Raw genomic sequence first — 20,808 nt, forward strand, 5'->3', positions numbered from 1 at the left:
ACCTTTAGATTTTAGATATTAAAGGATTGGCAACAGCGTGATTATTGGTTAAGATCTGAGTGATATATTGACCTGGGTGTGTGGCTGGTCCTTTGGGATCAGAAGAACTCTTTTTGTTTGATGAAACTGGTTTTAAGGAACCATTCATCTATAAGTCTAGTGTTTTGGTGGTGATACAAAGACTGGAATACCTAAGGAAACTGCTTTTCTGACTTCTTGTTAGCCAGTGTGGTGGAACAGAAATTTACTTTTGTTGCTGGTTTGGTATATCCTATGGGGGATTAACCACCAGTTTTGGGGTGTATCTGCAAATGATTTCCACTGCTGATTGATCAATAGCAGCATTTGGCCTCTTTGTTCCTCTCCCATGTATTCCCACATGCCATGTATAAACTGTAAGGAATTGCCTCTGAATCACCTCCATTGATCTGTGATCAGTTTCCCTTTGTTGCCTCTAAGATGTGATGATCTGTGCTCTGGTGTGTGTGTGTGTGTGTGTGTGTGTGTGTGTGTGTGTGTGTGTGTGTGTGTGTGTGTGTGTGTGTGTGTGTGAGAGAGAGAGGTTTGTTCACTCCTTGTATATCTAAAGCAGAAAACAAATCTTTCCCAACAATAGGAGTGTGAAACAAGAGCCTGCCCCGCCCCCACCCGAGCTATGGAAGCCAACTGCCAAATGGAAACCTTGGCTGAAAGGATGGATGCTTTGGGGAGCAATTGGAGTTTACTGGAAACTCCAGGCCCTGGCTCCAGAAAGGAGCATGGGTGTGGGTGGGGGAGACAGGAACTGAGGCAGGAAGTGTGCATCAGTGCTTCAGGAAGTGAGCTGCAGAGAAGCCAAAGCCAGCGAGGCTGCAGCGGCATTCCTAAACCATGGAAACCCAAGTCACTCTTCCTGCGGCATGCCTGGAATACTCTGGCTTTGCAGAGGCTTTCTGCTGAGCCGGCAGCTCTGAGGAGCGACTCACTCACTGTGCAGAACATAGGGGAAAGGGCTGTACGTTCAGGAAGAGAAATACGGCTCCCTTTCAAGCGTGAAGATCCAAACTGTGGGCAGAAACCCTCATTGCTCTGCAGAGGGACAGTAGAGCTGTTGCTCAGCTGAAGGGGAGATGAGTGGAGACAGAAACTGAGCTATTCAGCCTGTGAGTGCATCAGGTGAATTGGTGGTCACCTGATAAGAAAGCCCTCTATTGTATGTACCTTTCTGGAGCTTTAAAAAGCCACCTGGCTTCCAGTAAGGAAGTGTGTGTGTGTGTGTGGGGGGAGTTTATGAGAATTAAGTTTTATTCAGTGGCGTTCCCTCCTCAGCACAGGTGGGATGGTAAAGCTCCACTAGGGAAACTGAGAAACGCAAAGGAGCAGTGAAGTGACTTTCCCAAGATCTCTCAGAAAGTCAGAGCCAGGAATAGAACCCAGAATTCCTAAGCCCTGGTCCTTTTGTGCTCTAACCATTGGACTAATTCCTCTCCTGTAGAGCACATCCCTTCCCATGCATAGCTTGATTGCTAGGTGTGAACAGGAAGCTCATTATGCAGAGGTGAACAGACATGCAGCCAAAACCCTACTGCTAAATGAAATGGCAGATGGCTTGTGTGTATTTAAGCTAGGATGGTGACTACATGCTGACCTCCATGAAGTAATAAGTAGTACATCTATAGTGGTGATTCATACATGTTAGAGACAAAAGAGCCCAGTGAGCTCATCTTGTCCACTCCCCTCTCACCCTACCGGATTCTCCCCAGCAGAACATTCCTCAGTGCTTTGTCAAACCAGCTTTTGAATAACTCCTGATATGGGGCTTCACACTAGTGCTGGGCTGAAACTTGTGGTTTCTGATTTCTGATCAGTTTTGGAATCTGGTTTTTTTCGGGATCAGAGTGAAACCAAAATTTCTTACAAACCAGAAGTTTTGAAATAAACTTGCTCCCCAGGAACAACAGCTGCTGAGTAAAACTGACATTCTGTTGCAGAGGTGAAACTAACAAGAATGTCAGTTTTACTCAGCAGCTGCCAGGGCTCCTGGGGTCTGCAGCTCCAAGGCAGCCCTGCCATATAGACTGCCTCAGGACTGGAGACCCCAGAAGCTTGGGGTCCCTGGTCTAGGGCAGGCCACATGGCAGAGCTGCCCCAGAACTGCGGACCCTAGAAGCCTGGGATCTTGGGTCCCAGGCAGTCCACATGGCAGAGAAACTGTGTTTCTTCAGAAAATTTCCTACAAGCTCTACTTCAGAGACTTCCCCTGGGAGGCTGTTCCAGAGTCTATTCCAGTGTAAAGTTTGGCAACATCTGATGTCCTGCTGAAATCTCCCTTTGAGTTTCATCCCACAATTTCCCTCCTCAGCCCTTGGTAAATGGTCCTTCCCCTCTCCATTACTTGAAATGTTTGAAGACCCCCACCAAATCACCTCTCAGTCATTTCTCCTTCAAGCTGTACGTACTGAATTTACTGCTTTGCACCTTCCCTGGTAGGCCAGCAACTCCGAAGCCTTCACCATCTGTTTCTCTCCTCCAGTTTGTCAATGTCTTTCTTCTATTGTTGTGCCCAAAACCCCATGCAGTATTTTGTAGGTGGCCAAGCCAGCAACATATAAGGATGGATGTCGGGTCCCTGATACATATAGCTCCCTATACACTATATCTCCTCACTTCCGCCCACATCCATAATATAGACCACCCCTGAAAATACAGCCTGTTTCCAGCCCCCCAATCCTGTTCCACTCTGGCTATTTTTTGCTGCTTCCTCCATCCCAACTGCATTTTAAGCCCTTGTCTACTTTACTGCCCTCTATTGCACCCTGATATATTACACAGACCTGGTGGGTGAGGTAATACCTTTTATTGGACCGACTTCTGTTGGTGGGAGAGACGAGCTTTCCAGCCACACAGAGCTGTTCTGCAGGGCTGGGAATGGAACTCCCAGCAAAATGCAAGGTGCAACAGATTGTTTAGCGTAAGTAGTTTGCATATATTGCAAGGGACCATTCAAGATAGAGTTACCTGTTAACACCTCTGCAGGCCTAGGACAAAAAGAGGGTTAGTGGGTTACAGAATGTTGTAATAAGCCATAAAGCCAGTGTCTCTGTTCAGTCCATGCTTTTTGGTGTCTAGCAGTCTGATATGTCATGGCATTAGTGCTTCCCAAACACCTTCCTTCCACTAGATATCTGTGCTTTGGGTTATTTCCCCGTCACCTGAAGTTTCTTGCATTTCTCCAGGTTCAATCTCATTTGGCTACTTTCTGCCATCTCTCTCTCCTCTTTTCCTGGGTTTCTAGAACTCACCCTTGCTTCATGTCCTTTGTTAGTTTAGTCAATGTGCCATTGACTTCCTCTTCCAGATCATAAATGAAGATATTTAAACCAACCCGGACCCTGCACTGCCCTGTGAGGGATCCCATTGGGCGCTCCATCCCAGCTTCATTCATAATAATCACTCTCTCCTTATGGTCCCTCAGCCAGCGTTCACTCTGTTGTAAGGTGTCATTATCAAGTCTATTTGATCTAGTTTTTCTAATTCCAAACCAATTCAATGGCTGTACCCAGCCACTCACTAACTTTGTAATTAGACTGAAAATTGCTCTCCAGTTTGTCTGGCACAATCTGCTCTTCGTAGACCCTGTGCAGTTGGTTACTCATGTGGCCGCTATATTCCAGGGGCTCACACTTGTTTTGCTCTGCTTTACGTGCTGAATGCCCTAAATCCCCAGATCTGGCAATGCCCGCCTTGTGGGAGAAAGGAAAGCTGAAAGTGACCAACGAGCGTGGGTCTGTCTTGGAGAGTCACAGTCCTGACATGCATCCTATGAAGTGAGCTGTAGCTCACAAAAGCTTATGCTCAAATAAATTTGTTACTCTCTAAGGCTCTAAGGTGCCACAGGTACTCCTTTTCTTTTTGCGGATACAGACTAACACGGCTGCTACTCTGAAACCAGTCCTGACATTTGTGCTTTTTCCTGAATAAACCTTTGGTAAATAGACACAAGGGATGGGTCAGCTGCCTATTAAATAGTCACTGTTTGTGATCTGTGCTAATGCTTTCCCAGGCAAGTCTGTCCTTGTGGGACTGGTTTGCTTGGATGGTTTGGATGGAATCATAGAATCATAGAATATCAGGGTTGGAAGGGACCCCAGAAGGTCATCTAGTCCAACCCCCTGCTCGAAGCAGGACCAATTCCCAGTTAAATCATCCCAGCCAGGGCTTTGTCAAGCCTGACCTTAAAAACCTCTAAGGAAGGAGATTCTACCACCTCCCTAGGTAACGCATTCCAGTGTTTCACCACCCTCTTAGTGAAAAAGTTTTTCCTAATATCCAATCTAAACCTCCCCCACTGCAACTTGAGACCATTACTCCTCGTTCTGTCATCTGCTACCATTGAGAACAGTCTAGAGCCATCCTCTTTGGAACCCCCTTTCAGGTAGTTGAAAGCAGCTATCAAATCCCCCCTCATTCTTCTCTTCTGCAGGCTAAACAATCCCAGCTCCCTCAGCCTCTCCTCATAACTCATGTGTTCCAGTCCCCTAATCATTTTTGTTGCCCTTCGCTGGACTCTCTCCATTTATCCACATCCTTCTTGAAGTGTGGGGCCCAAAACTGGACCCAGTACTCCAGATGAGGCCTCACCAATGTCGAATAGAGGGGAACGATCACGTCCCTCGATCTGCTCGCTATGCCCCTACTTATACATCCCAAAATGCCATTGGCCTTCTTGGCAACAAGGGCACACTGCTGACTCATATCCAGCTTCTCGTCCACTGTCACCCCTAGGTCCTTTTCCGCAGAACTGCTGCCTAGCCATTCGGTCCCTAGTCTGTAGCGGTGCATTGGGTTCTTCCGTCCTAAGTGCAGGACCCTGCACTTATCCTTATTGAACCTCATCAGATTTCTTTTGGCCCAATCCTCCAATTTGTCTAGGTCCTTCTGTATCCTATCCCTCCCCTCCAGCGTATCTACCACTCCTCCCAGTTTAGTATCATCCGCAAATTTGCTGAGAGTGCAATCCACACCATCCTCCAGATCATTTATGAAGATATTGAACAAAACCGGCCCCAGGACCGACCCTTGGGGCACTCCACTTGATACCGGCTGCCAACTAGACATGGAGCCATTGATCACTACCCGTTGAGCCCGACAATCTAGCCAGCTTTCTACCCACCTTATAGTGCATTCATCCAGCCCATACTTCCTTAACTTGCTGACAAGAATACTGTGGGAGACCGTGTCAAAAGCTTTGCTAAAGTCAAGAAACAATACATCCACTGCTTTCCCTTCATCCACAGAACCAGTAATCTCATCATAAAAGGTGATAGTGGATACTCGCACCTCCTCCATGCACCTAGGAATCTAGTCATTGATTTGTATTTATTAAAGTCCATAACATTTGCCCCATTCTGGACAATGGAGTCTCAAAAAAGGGAGGAAATCTATGACTAGAGGGTGTCTGTTGAGTCTGACTGTCTGTCGTGCAGTAAGTAGGGATAGCTCCATACCGACATCTCCGATCCAAATTCCCTTGAACACTCAGGTTGTCAAACTCCACCTTCAGGCTTTCTGAGTTAGGACCCTCTCACTTCATCACTAATGTAAGCTGCCTCTCTCAGAGAGAGACTTTCACTATCCACCCTTTCAGGCAAGCCTTCTCAATGTGCACGCTCCTGCATGTGCCCGCAGGTAACTTGTTTCAGACAGGATAATACCTATAATCTGGGGAATGGGGTGATGTTTTTGTGGCAGGCATCACCTGCGATTGCACATAGTCATATAAGTTCTTTTCCTTCCTGTGTGAGCAAGTTTTGACTCTTGGGACGACAAGACATGCTATGTTTTGTTAATTTGGGGTTACACAAGGTTTTGTGTAGAGGCAGTTTGTGGACAAGGGAGCTGTGTGAGCAGCAGGGGGTTTGCTGCTGCCTGGGGCTTTGATTAGAGTCTAGTCTTTGAGAGCGTTGTCTCCTGGGAACTGGGCATTGGTTTTGGTTGAGATCCTTAGAAGAAGGCATTGCCCTGCATGCTGTTCGACCATCTCAGTTCAGCACTCCTTTCCAGTAAAGCAAATTACGCTGAGAATATATCCAGAGCCTGCATCACTGATTTCTATTCCACTGGAAAGCTGGCACCCGAGGCCCCCAAGTGCTGCTACGCAGCACAAGGGCAAGACTGGAATCAGAATGGGACACTGTGCTCAGAAGAAGGTGTAATGTTATTTGTTGTTGTGGTTACCATATGCAATGGGGTCTGATTCCAGGACTGGGGAAGGTACTCGGAGCTTTCGTGTTGGTTGATCTGTGCGCACGTATCATGAGGCATAAACAGAACGAGAATTAGTTACACAGGCGTCTATAAGAGAACAGAAAAGCTGTTTCCAGGTTTCCAGGAAAGGAAATCCCAGCTCCCCAGCAGTCCGTGCACTCCAAATAATCACAAGGATCATGGAGCAGGAAGTGATTGTTAGGAATGAGCAAGGAAATGGGGCCACTGGCTCTTTTTGGACTGGAAGGTGGGAGTAGAAATGCTAAATGGTGCTTTGAGATCTCAGACAGGAAGTGCTATTGATGTGCAAAAGGGAGAGGGGAGAGAAGCTAGAAATATTGCACTGAAGTTCGAGGAGTCAAGGGGAAAAATGCCATATGTGGTCTGCTAATTATATGAGAATGGATTGTCCGCAGATCCACATGCTGTGGTAATTAGGGAGGGATACTGCCATTGCAAAGTCTTCACAATAAATGTCAACAGGCAGCCGGAATTCCTCTGGTTCTTTGTCTTGGTGGTCGACCCTGCTAAACCCATCAGGTGAGGCTATGGGGATCACAGGACTGCTGAGGAATAACAATTGCCACCAACCCTCTGATGCTGCAAAGATTGCAGGCAGCTGAGTAAGGTGTCTAGTTCCTCACTTATTTTCCAGGGAAGAAGATATGGGCCCAGGAATCAGCTGTGGATCATGAGTGAACGGCTTCCTTTCCAGAACTGTGTCGTAATATCAGTTTGTTCCCAAAGCTAGATGCCCCTGGGGCATTCCCCAACTGTGTAGAGACTCAGCTGTAAATTAGCATTGACCTCCAATTGCTCCCCACCCACTCACAGCCATAACTCCAGTTGTGCTGCGACAGATCGTGACTCATCTGACATGTTGTGACACACAGTAACAGGCTAGTGCATTTGTACTGAAGCTGCCTTCAGGGGCAGGGAAGGAGCCATCCTGAAACAGCACGCAGAGAGTCTCTCATGCTTCACAGAGATTCTACATCCCCACCCCTCTCCGCTGGCCGGTTTGGATGCAAAAGGGGCTCCTTGGGAAATGAAAGCATAGAGGAGTTTGTGTGTCCTGCAGAACAGGAAGTGGGGGAGCAAGGAGAGGGATGGGAAGAGGGGGAAATGGCAATGGAGAGACAGAGAGAGGGTGGAGAGGGCATCAAATGAGGGTAACGGGATGGGAGAGGAAGTTGGAGGGAGGAGACAGGGTGAATCTAAAACCTTAAAGAGCAATTAGTCAAAGCTGAATTGTTTTTCTAAACTCCTAATGAAAACAAAGAGTGGGGCATGGCCCAGATGGTGCCAGGGGATCAAATAAATGTCGCACTCAGGAAGCAGGTGCTACTGGGAATGTTTCCTGCCAGCCCTGCTGCTGCTCACAGCCACTTTTATTATTTGTTATTTTTTAGGACTGCAGCTGGGGTTTCCCTCCAGCTGCGTGGAAACATGTTTAAGGCTGGCCATGGCTGGAGAGGGAGGGCCCGTGTGGGCTGATCAACAACCCTGTGGTGTTTGGGCTTCTTGGGGAACGTGCAGAGGACCCTCTGGTTTCACTGGTGGGGCTGGATTGTCATTGGCCATCCACCAAAGAGTCCCTTCCACCAGCATCTCCAGACAGCCAGTCTCCTCCCCAAAGCAGCCGACAATCACATCTATATTGGCCCCTCCAGAAGTCAGATAGATGGACCCAGCCCTGCCCATCTCTGCCATTGCTATTACATTTTGCATTTCCATTTTGCACATCTAGGATTGTATTCAGGGGTAAATTTCCATTTTTTCTAGGGGCAGGAGAAAAATGATCCCCATGCAGAACAGTATTGCTAATGTCAAGCTTTCAAAAATCAGAGTCAGGCCCCCAGAATTATGAGATTGGCTTAAAAATAATGAGATTTAAAAAATAATAATTTAGGGGTTATTTTTTGTTGCCTTCTGATTTCTGAGCCTTATAGTTTGTTTTTTCAAGCTTTACTCTGCAACCATGAGGGCTACAAACCTACTTTAAAAAAAGAAAGAAAGCTGAGCTGCTCACATAATCACAGGACTCCAGGGGCTGGGGCTTTAAGAAAAACACCAAATATCAGAAGACTTGAGATAAAGTTGTAAGATTTGGCGACACTGACTGAGGTGCTTGTTTTGTCTGAATGACTGGAGTGGGGAGCATGAAAGGATAATTCCATGCTGGAGAAAGGTGCTGCACTGACAGCCTTGGAGAGTGAAATGCTCTCCCAACAGGACACACGCAACATGGGCAGTAGCAGTGCAAACATCTCCCTCCCTTCCCACCAGTCTGTCTCACCCAGCCCTACAGGCTCCCCAGCTCTGGCATCGGAGAGGACTTCAGTCTGTATGACCCATTCAATCCTGGGCCCCTCTGCTGAGCTGATCAGCAGGGGGGCCAATTGTGGGGAGACTTGGACACCTGCCCACTTGGAATTGGATTTGAGACCCACCCAACTCATTTCACAGACGCCAGTACCATTGTACAGCCATCAGATGGGAATGGCTGTGAATCACTACCACTTGGGCTGGATTTGAACGGGTGATTAACCAGTCTATGTCCATACCAAAATATCCACTGTACAATGTATCCTCCCCCTGATGCTGTCTGTGCTAGGGAGTGGGTCTTAAGTATAGTGCAGCCCCAATGAAAGGATCATGTCTCTAGTAGCAAAGCAATGCAACGCAACCTCCAAGACAACATAGTACCTTATTCTGGAGTGGACTGCTCTGTGCTTGTTTCCACGCTAAGTAGCTTTTTTCCTGTACTGCATACTTGAACCTGGCCTACACTGCCTACCCATCCCTACTAGAGTATGCATCTTTTTCTCAAGGAGCTCAATCTAGGAGTACCTCCATGGGGAACAAATATTTGATAAGGCTCTTCACTCTAGCAGAGAAAGGTATAACGTGGTCTGATGGCTGGAAGCTGAAGCTAGACAAATTCAGACTGGAAATCAAGTGTAAATGTTTAGCGGTGTTGCAAACCTTTGTAACAATTTGCCAAGGGGTGTGGTGGATTCTCCAGCACTGGCAATTTTAAAATCAAGATTGGCTGTTTTTCTACAAGATCTGCTCTACTAATTGTTTTGGGGAAGTTCCCCGGCCTGTGCTATACAGAAGGTCTGACGAGATGATCACAGTGGTCCCTTCTGGCCATGGAATCTGAGTCTATGAATTTGCAGCATGACCAGGACTCTAATAGCCGGCAGGACTGTAAATCAGAGCCGGAGCACATTGGCAGAGCTATGATGGGAGTCTAGCACTGAAACAGGGAGGGATGTTTGGGGTCAGGATTGAGGGGCATTGACAAGAGCTGCTGTGGGGAGATCAGGACTAAAATAGCAGGGGGTGCTGCAGGTCAAGTCTAATGTGCATTAGCAGAGCTGTGTGGGGAGAGGCCAGGACTAGAAGAGCAGGGGGTGCTGCAGGTCAAGTCTAATGTGCATTAGCAGAGCTGTGTGGGGAGAGGCCAGGACTAGAAGAGCAGGGGGTGCTGCAGGTCATGCATAAGGTGCATTGGCAGAGCTGTGTGTGGAAACCTCACATAGAACCTGTGTGTACTTCGCTCATCTCTAGCCAGGACTGTCAGCCCCTCACTTGCACATGCACTCTAAATATCCTTTTGGTTGACACATGGCTGCTGCCTGTGACAAGATATTAAGTGTGTTTCATGGGCAGTGGAAAGCTTTCTTCACATGCCGGGCCTGCCCTGTTTGTTGTTTTTCAAAGGCAGGCCTTGGAAAAAGAGACTGTACTTTCTGGATTCCCTCTCAGGCCCTCAGGAGAGGAACATTGCTGAAATTCAGACTTTCCATGAGCAGCATTTGGGTGTGTGCAGCTGTCCACTCATGAGGCTAGCAATGGAATATCCAGCTAAATATGCCACCAGGAAACAAGGTGAGTGGAGAAGCCCATGCAATCACCACAGGAGGGCATTCCCACTGCATGTTAGGGTTCAGGTTCAGGTTACTGTGCTGGGGGGTTTCAGGACCCCCCCACAGTTGTTCCACCCACTTCATTCTCCTCCCACTAATGCCCCGTGCTAATCCTCCCTTGGACTAAAGACAGCACCTTTCAGGGCCACTCCAAGTACCAAGCAGTGCAGTGAGGTGCTCCCTCCCTTCTAGCTCTCTGCCCAGCCCTCCTGAGTTTCTCTTGTTCCCTGGGGCCAGATCCCTCATGCACTGGCATGTTGTTGTTCCACTAGAGTAGCAGCATGGTGCTGTAGCACAGCAGTTCTCAACCAGGGATCTGCCAAAATAAACCAGACTTCAGCCCCAGGTGACAGGGTGGGGGCTTGGGGTCGGGCTTGGGCTTCAGCCCTGGGTGGCGGGGCTCGGGTTTCAGCCCTGGGCGGTGGGGCTTGTGAAGGGAGTGCCACCTCCACTCCCTGACTCACCTCAGCCAGCCACCCAGCCCGTGGGTCAGCACCAGCAACAATATTCACACGTGAGTAAGTAAAACAAAAATAGTATGCATTTTAAAAAATTTTTACCATATTTGCCTTTTCTGTTATATGTGTGTGGGTGTTTAATGGTATAACTATCGCTTTAATACCACCTTTAATCTACGGGAGATGCTGAAAAGGAGTAGTTGTGCCATGGAATTTTTAATAGCCGGGGGGGCTCAGAAGGAAGCAGGTTGAGAAGCCCTTCTGTAGCAGATGCTGAGAGGGAAATAATTACCAGAATGAGCAGCGGAGGAGGAGGAATGCTTGGCTCACTTAGCTTGTTCGTATGGGGACCTGGGGGAGCTAACCCAGGGCAGTGAGGGGCACCTTCCACTCGGATATGTTCATACTTAGCACTTTACCTTTTCAACTCTCTCATCTCTCAACCCCTCACTGAGGTGGGTAAGCATCCCCCCCTTCATGTGACAGTGGGGGAAACTGAACCAAGGCCCAGATAAAGCTGTGGTGTCAGAAACCTCAGCTTCCACTGCCCAGGGGTGACTGTGGCCTGCAGGAAGTTTAAGTGACTCTCTGGAGCCCACACAGGGAGTCAGCACCAGAGTTGGGGGTTAATGCTCAGGATTTCCTTACTCCCAGTGCTTTGAGCATGAGGTCAGGCTGCCTCTCTCCTGGGAAAGTCAATGAGCTGTTTCCCAGGATCCCTGATCAAACATGGAGTTGTAAACATCAGAGCAAGATGTTTCTCGGCCTCTGCCCAGCCACTCTGAGGAGAGATTATTACCCACCAGACAGTTGGTGTGAAGTGACCTTGAGGCACTTAGTTGTTGCCTGGCTCCAGAACAATGGGAAGGAGCTGGGCAAAAGGAAACTCTCTAAGTACCAGACGGTAATCGCCTGGTCAGAGGGAGGAGGCAGGAAACCCCTACATGCCCAGAGGTCAGAAGTAGAATCATGACAGATCTTCATCATTAACACAAATTGGGGGTGGGAAGGAATCCCTCACCTTCATTTTATCCCTCTGGGGATTAGCTCTGGCAAAATGATCGGTGAGAGCATTTAGCTGGTGAAATCTTTGGCTGAACCCTGCCATGGTCTCATTGTGGAAGAGATGCTGTGCGAGATGGTTTGGGAGCATTCAGGATGGAACCCCTGGCCATTCGCCTGCAGTGATTCCCGGTGTTTTATCCCCCATGTTGGAATCCAGCTGTCAGAACCACAGATTCCTCTGCCAGCAGAAGAGTTTCCAGGACTTGCACTTGAATTTCTGAAGCTATTTGTTTCAGAGTGGTAGCCGTTTTAGTCTGTATGAGCAAAAACAATGAGGAGTCCTTGTGTTACCTTAGAGACTAACAAATTTATTTGGGCATAAGTTTTTGTGGGCTAAAACCCACTTCATCAGATACATGGAGTGAAAAATACAGTAAGCAGACTATATATTATAGCACATGAAAAGATGGGAGTTGCCTTACCAAGTGGGGGGTCAGTGCTAACAAGCCGATTTAGTTAAGGTGGAAGTGGCCTATTCTCAACAGTTGACAAGAAGGGGTGAATACCAAGGAAGGAAAAATTACTTTTGTAGTGCTAATGAGGCCAGTGCAATCAAGGTGGCCCATTTCCAACAGTTGACAAGAAGGTGTGAGTATCAGCAGAGGGAAAATTACTTTTCTTAGTGACCCATCCACTCCCAGTCTTTATTTAGGCCTAATTTGATGGTGTCCAGTTTGCAAATTAATTCCAGTTCTGCAGTTTCTCATTGGAGTCTGTTTTTGAAGTTTTTTTGTTGAAGAACTGCCACTTTTAAGTCTGTTATTGAGTGTCCAGGGAGATTGAAGTGTTCTCCTACTGGTTTTTGAATGTTACAATTCTTGATGTCTGATTTGTGTCCATTTATTCTTTTGTGAAGAGGCTGTCCGGTTTGGCCAATGTACATGGCAGAGGGGCATTGCTGGCACATGATGGCATATATCACATTGGTAGATGTGCAGGTGAACGATCCCCTGATGGTGTGGCTGATGTGGTTAGGTCCTATGACGCTGTCCGTTGAATAGATATGCAGACAGAGTTGGCAACGGGGTTTACTGCAGTGATTGGTTCCTGGGTTAGTGTTTTTGTTGTGTGGTGTGTAGTTGCTGGTGGTGCTATTTGATCAATTGCAAGGGCTGGCCAGAGTGTAGCCCTGAAAATCCACCCGGCAGCTGATCAAAGAGGCATCTCAGTCTGATGAAATGGTAACTCTGGGTGATTTCATCTACCCACATATAAACCAGCCAAATATGACAGTCAGGTGAGGGTTAGAGAAGCAATGTCTTGACACATTAAGTGACTGCTTCTTGGGGATAAACTGGCAAAACAGATGAGTCTATGATACAGTTGGGAGATCTGGTAATAGAGAAATAGCCTTGAAAAGACCCTATTTATTTTTTAATGAATGTTGATGAATAATTATGAATTTTTATGTTTTTTCCCTGGTTTTTATCTACTTTATTTCCTGCATTTCCAGGATAATAAATAACAAGCTCATCTGTTAATTTTGATTTGGAATGCAATGACTGCAGCAGTTGATCTTTATAACAAATTCAGTATAAAGTGACAATGTTTTACCATGTTAATTTCTTGTGTGTTGATAGACAGAAATGATGGCAAAAGAAAGAGCCCCAGCTGGCTGAATGCAGCATCACCCCTGCATGTAGTTTCCCTTGGCTGTAAATTCCGATGATTAATAAACGGGTTTGGTTTGGTTTGGTTTGGGTTTTGGGTGGAGGAAGAAATAGAGTCATTCAAAGCCGATGGATAATGGTGCCCAAGTAAGCACCAAAAGCTGGTTAGCCCTGGCTACACGTATCCATGGGACAAACCATGAAAACTGCCAAAAATGCTGACTCCCTGCAGGAGCACTGGGTTATTCTATAGACAAGGCCGACCCACTGTAGATCTGTATCACAGTCAGAAGGAAGTTCTCACCAGCAAAGTGTTGCAGGGCTCACCCTCATTCTCAAACACCCTCAGGTTCTCCCATGCCCATGCTCGGTTATGAACTAGCAATGGATGAATCTCAAAAAGGTTCCTAGTTTTCTCTCCTTTGTGCTAGGGTGCTGGTGGCTCAGGTACTCAGGAATGTTACTTGGTGCTTAAAGTAAGTTTGTTTCTTCATGTACCGAACACACAGTCCCGTGGGCACTTTCTGAGGGTGGAGAATCATTAGAGATGGTTCAACCTGTCCCTTCGTGTTAAGCTAAGAAAGAAGGGAGTATGGTATGGCGGTTAGAGCATGGAACCAGGTCATATAGGTTCTCATCCTGTCTCTGACTAGCTAGTCTCTTCAGAGCTCTGTGCCTCCCTTCACCCATGCGTGAAGCTTAATTAACTGCTTGTGACACACATTGGTAGCCTCCTCTGATGGAAGCTATAGAAGTGTAAAGTGTTATTAAGAAACCCCACAAATCTCCATCCAGAACTCAAACTAGGCCTCTTTTGAAGTTTGGCAACTGTCTGTTAATGTTTTGTTTTAATTCTTTTTCACTTTTGGTTCCAGTTTGAGGTGGAAGGGCTGAAGCATTGTAAAGAAAGTCAGTTCTTGTGGTAGTTCTAGCCTGACAAAGAGCAAGAAGCATGCATCATAAATCTCCTGAGAAGACTGCCAGGGAGAGATTTCCACTCCACTTCTGGAGAAGCAAGACGTTTGGCTCAAGTTCAGGTAAGCATTATTATTATTTAATATTTATACTGCAGTAGTGCCCAGAGGGCCAGATCAGGTTTGGGAAGCCCATTGTGCTGGGTGCTCTAGAGACACAATTAAAAATAGTCCCTGCCCCAAATAGTTTACACTACAGTCTAAGACAACAAGGACATAAGAAGTATGAGGGGAGAGGGATACAATAGAATGTGTGCAATGTTCATAGGCATGTATATATATATATATATATATATATATATATATATATATATATATATATATATATATATATACGTGTGCATTTTTCTGATATTATAAATAGATGAAGAAAGTCTCAGGTATCCCCATCTGCCTCTCTGCTTAGCCGGCTAGCCATTATGAATTGGCCAAGAATAGTCTTTGTGGCGGGATTTTAAGGAGAGGGCAATGGCCATAGACATTACAATTTTAAAGTGTAGAGAAGGTAGATCAGGAGCTTGTGTTCTCCATGTCTCCTAACACAAGAACAAGGGGATATTCAGTGAAATGGAAAAGTGGCACATTCAAAACTGATCAAAGGAAATAGGTTTTCACACAGCACATAATGCGACTGTGGAATGCATTGCCACTGCATGTCTTTGAGGTTAAGAATTTACCAAGATTATCAAGGAATTGGAAAACTATGTGAATAACAAGAATATTAGGAATTAATAGTCCACACTAAAAAAATATTTGGATATAAAACCTAAAGTTTCAGGATTTAAGCCAATCTCTAGCCATTAGAGATAAGGATGTGGCCTTTCCTAGGGGGCAGACTATCTCATACCTGCTTCCTCTGGTGTTTCTTGCATCTTCCCTGGAAGCATTTGGTTCTGCCCACTGTTACAGAGAGGATACTGGACTACATGCACCATGGATCTGGTCTGGTCTGGCAGTCCCATTATAAAGTGCCCCTCCATATCTTGTGAGAGTGGTATCACCAATTACCGGGTGCATCAACTCTGGTCACCCAAGGGTTGCTGGATGCTAACTAAAGCATCTTACTGAGAGGAGGGGTTGGATTCTGTGTTGTGTGAGGCTTTGCCTGCGTGCAGCTCTGAGGCCAGGAAACCATTGTTCAGAAGGGGGCCTGCCTGGGCAATTCCAGGTGCTCAGCACTTCATAGGACTGGACCATTCTGCTCTGCTAGGGTATTTGGTCCAGATATTTAGAGGACTGATGAATGATTTAGGGCAGCAGCAGTTTTGCACTCCACACAGCTTCCTCATGAGAAAGGGAGGGGCCTGGCACATAGTGGAAAGTAACACCGGAGATTGGAGCCATTAAACTGAGCAGAACACCAGGTCTCTAACCGCCCACTCCACCCTCTCGCTGTCCCTCCCCTAACCTCCCTCGGAGCTTTTTCTGATCTGTGGAAAAAAACAGCTCCCCAGGTAGAGAAGGAAGTTGGCAGCGACAATGCACTGAGGATGTCATAGTGAAATCAGCAAGGCTATTTATAGGCAGTTAATTGATTAGAGCGGCCACAGCAAAAGGAAATGACTTTCAGGATGGACAGAAAACTGAGAGGCCAGCCAGCTTTGGAGAGACCTTTAGGATACAACAAAACACCCTGAACAATCAAAACCCGTCTCATTGCTTTGAAGAGCAGAGAGCTATGGAAAGAGAAATGGTGTGAGCAAAGGGCTGCCAATGAATATTAATGATGGTAGGGAGCACGTTGGGGCCTGACTTCAGAACACAAGAGGATGTTTGAAAGCATGTACATGTGGGTGAGTAGGGACTGCAGCAGGGGGCACTAGTGAGGTATTTATTATAGCAACATCTTGGAAGGGACATTAAACCTCCTGTTTCTGGGTTTAAGGCAATCCCTAGCTACTAGGGACTGGGATGAGAGCTAACGTGGGGGGCAAATTAACCCACATCTAGCCACAGTAGGGTTCTTACACATTCCTCTGAAGCACTTGGTACTGGCCACTGTAGGAGTCAAGACATTGGACTAGAAGGGCAATTGGATCTGATTCAGTGGGGCAAGTCCTGTGTTCCTATCCACAGGTTAAGGGTGTCACTCGCCTCTTGAGTGATCAAATGCCCAAGTTGTGTGCTCAACGATTGTAAAAGCACGTACACATTAGGCAGGCTGAGGCATGCCCATCCTTGTGATGATGAAGCCCTTTGCTGTGCCTTATCAAGGGGAACGACTCAGATACTGACAAGGGAGTGGCCAGTTGTTTTGCTTAAGACTCACAAGATTTTTTTTTTTTTTTTTTTACTTTTTGTGTGACTTTAGCACTGGGGGAAGGTACTAGCTGACAGTGCTAGCCACAGAACAGGAACAGCATGAGCCGTGCAAACTTCCCTGCCTTGAAAGATGAGAGGGGAGCTCAGGCTCTGGTGTCCCTTCCTTTAGCAGCTCTGCATTTTCCCTCTGTGACATTGTTGACCCCACCCAGACCAGTAAAGGGTCCTGTCACCGCCTGCTCTGTAACTCTGGGAGATCTTTTTGCTGTGCAGCTATGGTTCAATTCCCTGACACCAGTAGCATACCCATGAGCACAAGGGCTCCCCCTGGCTTCCAACAGCCCAGTTACTCTTTGCAGAAGCCCCTCCAGTCTCGAGCCTCCCCAACTCCATCCTTCCCGAGTTCCAAAGTACCAGCCACTTGACCGTTCCTGTCTGGTTTGCCACACCTGAAGGCCTGGAACCAGCGCCCCAGATAACAGATGACTTTGGTGCACACACTCCACACAGTTTGCACACCAGAGGCTGGCTGGGGAGAAAAACAAACAAAAAGTTTATTGCCTTGAAAAAAACACAGATTCAAAGATGAAATAGTGAGAGCAAACATATACCAGCTACACAGAAACCTCAGGTTTTACACGTCCATATTAGATAAAATCCCTTTTCTAATACAAATTACCCATTGCCTTCAAACAGTTTGCCAGAACACACCCTAGGATAGGGGGAACCAGCTTTCACATACAGCCTCTTGTCTTGAGTCCATCCCTCAAGTTCTGGATAAAAATGTCTTAGTCCCAAGCCTGTTTCTAAAAGGCTTTTTCCTTTTTTTTTTCTGCCCTCCTCTTTGTCCGCAGTTACTCATGGTTTATTCAGAGTGGGAAAATTCCCTCTTGACTTGATAGCTGGGATGTTGTAGTGTCTTCCCGTGAACTTTAATGATCTAGCATTGTCTTTTCCTGGGTTGGATAATGGATGGTTCATCACCACAGTCTGTATACATATCGCATCATGACCATCAAGTTCAGAACATTATAAGCTTTCATATAAAAGCCCTTACTCAATACATACTGTATTATTGTACTAAAAAAATGTAATCAGTTGGTTCAACTGCTCTTTGGGGGGTTTTAAACCTTCTGTTCTCCCCTTCGGGTGTCAGGACCCAGATTATCACATCCTCCTCTTAAAATGGGCATGGCTTCTGTCTTCAAGGAGCTCAGAGGGAGAAGATGAAAACCAGAGGACCAATATATAGACACTGAACTTTCCTTTGACAAAAAGAAAAGGAGTACTTGTGGCACCTTAGAGACTAACCAATTTATTAGAGCATAAGCTTTCGTGAGCTACAGCTCACTTCCTCAGATGCATATCGTGGAAACTGCAGCAGGCTTTATATATACACAGAGAATATGAAACAATACCTCCTCCCACCCCACTGTCCTGCTGGTAATAGCTTATCTAAAGTGATCATCAGGTGGGCCATTTCCAGCACAAATCCAGGTTTTCTCACCCTCCACCCCCCCCCACAAATTCACTCTCCTGCTGGTGATAGCCCATCCAAAGTGACAACTCTTTACACAATGTGCATGACAATCAAGTTGGGCTATTTCCTGCACAAATCCAGGTTTTCTCACATCCCCCCCACCCCCATACACACACAAACTCACTCTCCTGCTGGTAATAGCTCATCCAAACTGACCACTCTTCAAGTTTAAATCCAAGTTAAACCAGAACATCTGGGGGGGGGGGGGAAACAAGAGGAAACAGGCTACCTTGCATAATGACTTAGCCACTCCCAGTCTCTATTTAAGCCTAAATTAATAGTATCCAATTTGCAAATGAATTCCAATTCAGCAGTTTCTCGCTGGAGTCTGGATTTGAAGTTTTTTTGTTTTAAGATAGCGACCTTCATGTCTGTGATTGCGTGACCAGAGAGATTGAAGTGTTCTCCGACTGGTTTATGAATGATATAATTCTTGACATCTGATTTGTGTCCATTTATTCTTTTACGTAGAGACTGTCCAGTTTGACCAATGTACATGGCAGAGGGGCATTGCTGGCACATGATGGCATATATCACATTGGTGGATGTGCAGGTGAACGAGCCTCTGATAGTGTGGCTGATGTTATTAGGCCCTGTGATGGTGTCCCCTGAATAGATATGTGGGCACAATTGGCAACGGGCTTTGTTGCAAGGATAAGTTCCTGGGTTAGTGGTTCTGTTGTGTGGTATGTGGTTGTTGGTGAGTATTTGCTTCAGGTTGCGGGGCTGTCTGTAGGCAAGGACTGGCCTGTCTCCCAAGATTTGTGAGAGTGTTGGGTCATCCTTTAGCATAGGTTGTAGATCCTTAATAATGCGTTGGAGGGGTTTTAGTTGGGGGCTGAAGGTGACGGCTAGTGGCGTTCTGTTATTTTCTTTGTTAGGCCTGTCCTGTAGTAGGTAACTTCTGGGAACTCTTCTGGCTCTATCAATCTGTTTCTTTACTTCTGCAGGTGGGTATTGTAGTTGTAAGAAAGCTTGACAGAGATCTTGTAGGTGTTTGTCTCTGTCTGAGGGGTTGGAGCAAATGCGGTTGTATCGCAGAGCTTGGCTGTAGACGATGGATCGTGTGGTGTGGTCAGGGTGAAAGCTGGAGGCATGCAGGTAGGAATAGTGGTCCGTAGGTTTCCGGTATAGGGTGGTGTTTATGTGACCATTGTTTATTAGCACTGTAGTGTCCAGGAAGTGGATCTCTTGTGTGGACTGGACCAGGCTGAGGTTGGTGGTGGGATGGAAATTGTTGAAATCATGGTGGAATTCCTCAAGGGCTTCTTTTCCATGGGTCCAGATGATGAAGATGTCATCAATATAGCGCAAGTAGAGTAGGGGCTTTAGGGGACGAGAGCTGAGGAAGCGTTGTTCTAAATCAGCCATAAAAATGTTGGCATACTGTGGGGCCATGCGGGTACCCATAGCAGTGCCGCTGATCTGAAGGTATACATTGTCCCCAAATGTGAAGTAGTTATGGGTAAGAACAAAGTCACAAAGTTCAGCTACCAGGTTAGCCGTGACATTATTATGCTCTAATAAATTGGTTAGTCTCTAAGGTGCCACAAGTACTCCTTTTCTTTTTGCGAATACAGACTAACACGGCTGTTACTCTGAAACCTTTCCTTTGACAGGGGCTAGATTAAATATTATTGAAAATGGAAACTGGACTGGAATGCAGCTGGAAGGAGGCTCCAGGCTTCTCTTGTGCACATTGTATCTGAATAGCTGGCAAACTCACCTGCCATGATTGGGACCAGAACAGATCTCCTGTTGACCAGGGAAGCTGAACGTTTGGCTGGAAGTTTTGGAGGCAGTGATCTCCTCTGGGAGCACAAGACTGAGAGCCAAGATCCCTGAGTTATTTTCCTGGCTCTGTGAATGACTTGCTGTGTAACCTTCAGCACACGTGTCTTTCTCTCTCTGTGCTCCAGTTTGTCCTTCTGTGAAAAGAGGATAATGGTACTTACCCACTGCATAGAAGGGGCTGTGAGAATTGATTAATTAAAGCTTGCAAGATGCTTTGAGATTCTGGGATGGAAGGTGCTAAAATAGCCATATAAATGCTAAATTGTATTAAATAGAAATAACCTGAAGCTTGGAAACATCTGGGCAGAGAAGAACCATGAATCAGTCATCTGAACCACAAAGCCTCATGTCCCATCAGGGATATTACTCCTCAACTATTGCAGTTAACTAGATCCATATCCATCCTAGATTTAAATTCACTGATGTTAATGACCTCCATAAGCCAATGGATCCTTTGAGTCATTGTGGCCTTTCTGCTTGATCATCAAGACTTAACATGATGGGTTCTGTTCTCATCTGAAGAGTAAAAATGATCAATGAACATGTCACAGGCAAGGGAAATCCCCTTTTCCTGAAGGACCTCAAAGACGGGGGTAAATAAATCCCAGAGCAGTGTTGGCTGCAAGAAAGACAGGTCCTGCTTATGCCCTCGCCTGACCAGGCAAGAAGGTTTGAGTTGGTGCGGGCAGCAGTAATCCACTGTCTCAGAGTTTGGTCGTTTGGAAACGGTGCTCTTTTCAACGGTTCTGTTATCAGATGGAGCATTTCCTTCATCAGTGTTAATATCCATGTAGTGAAACAATGAAAGGGCTTCCTATCAGTTCCAAATAGGACATGAAAAGCTCTCAGCGTTAAGAGTAGAGGATGCTGGAATAGGGCAATGGGAAACGCCTGAGTCACTGAAATGCCTCTTTGATTCCA

The sequence above is a fragment of the Lepidochelys kempii genome, chromosome 7 (assembly GCF_965140265.1).
Source record: "Lepidochelys kempii isolate rLepKem1 chromosome 7, rLepKem1.hap2, whole genome shotgun sequence".
Taxonomy (NCBI): Eukaryota; Metazoa; Chordata; order Testudines; family Cheloniidae; genus Lepidochelys; species Lepidochelys kempii.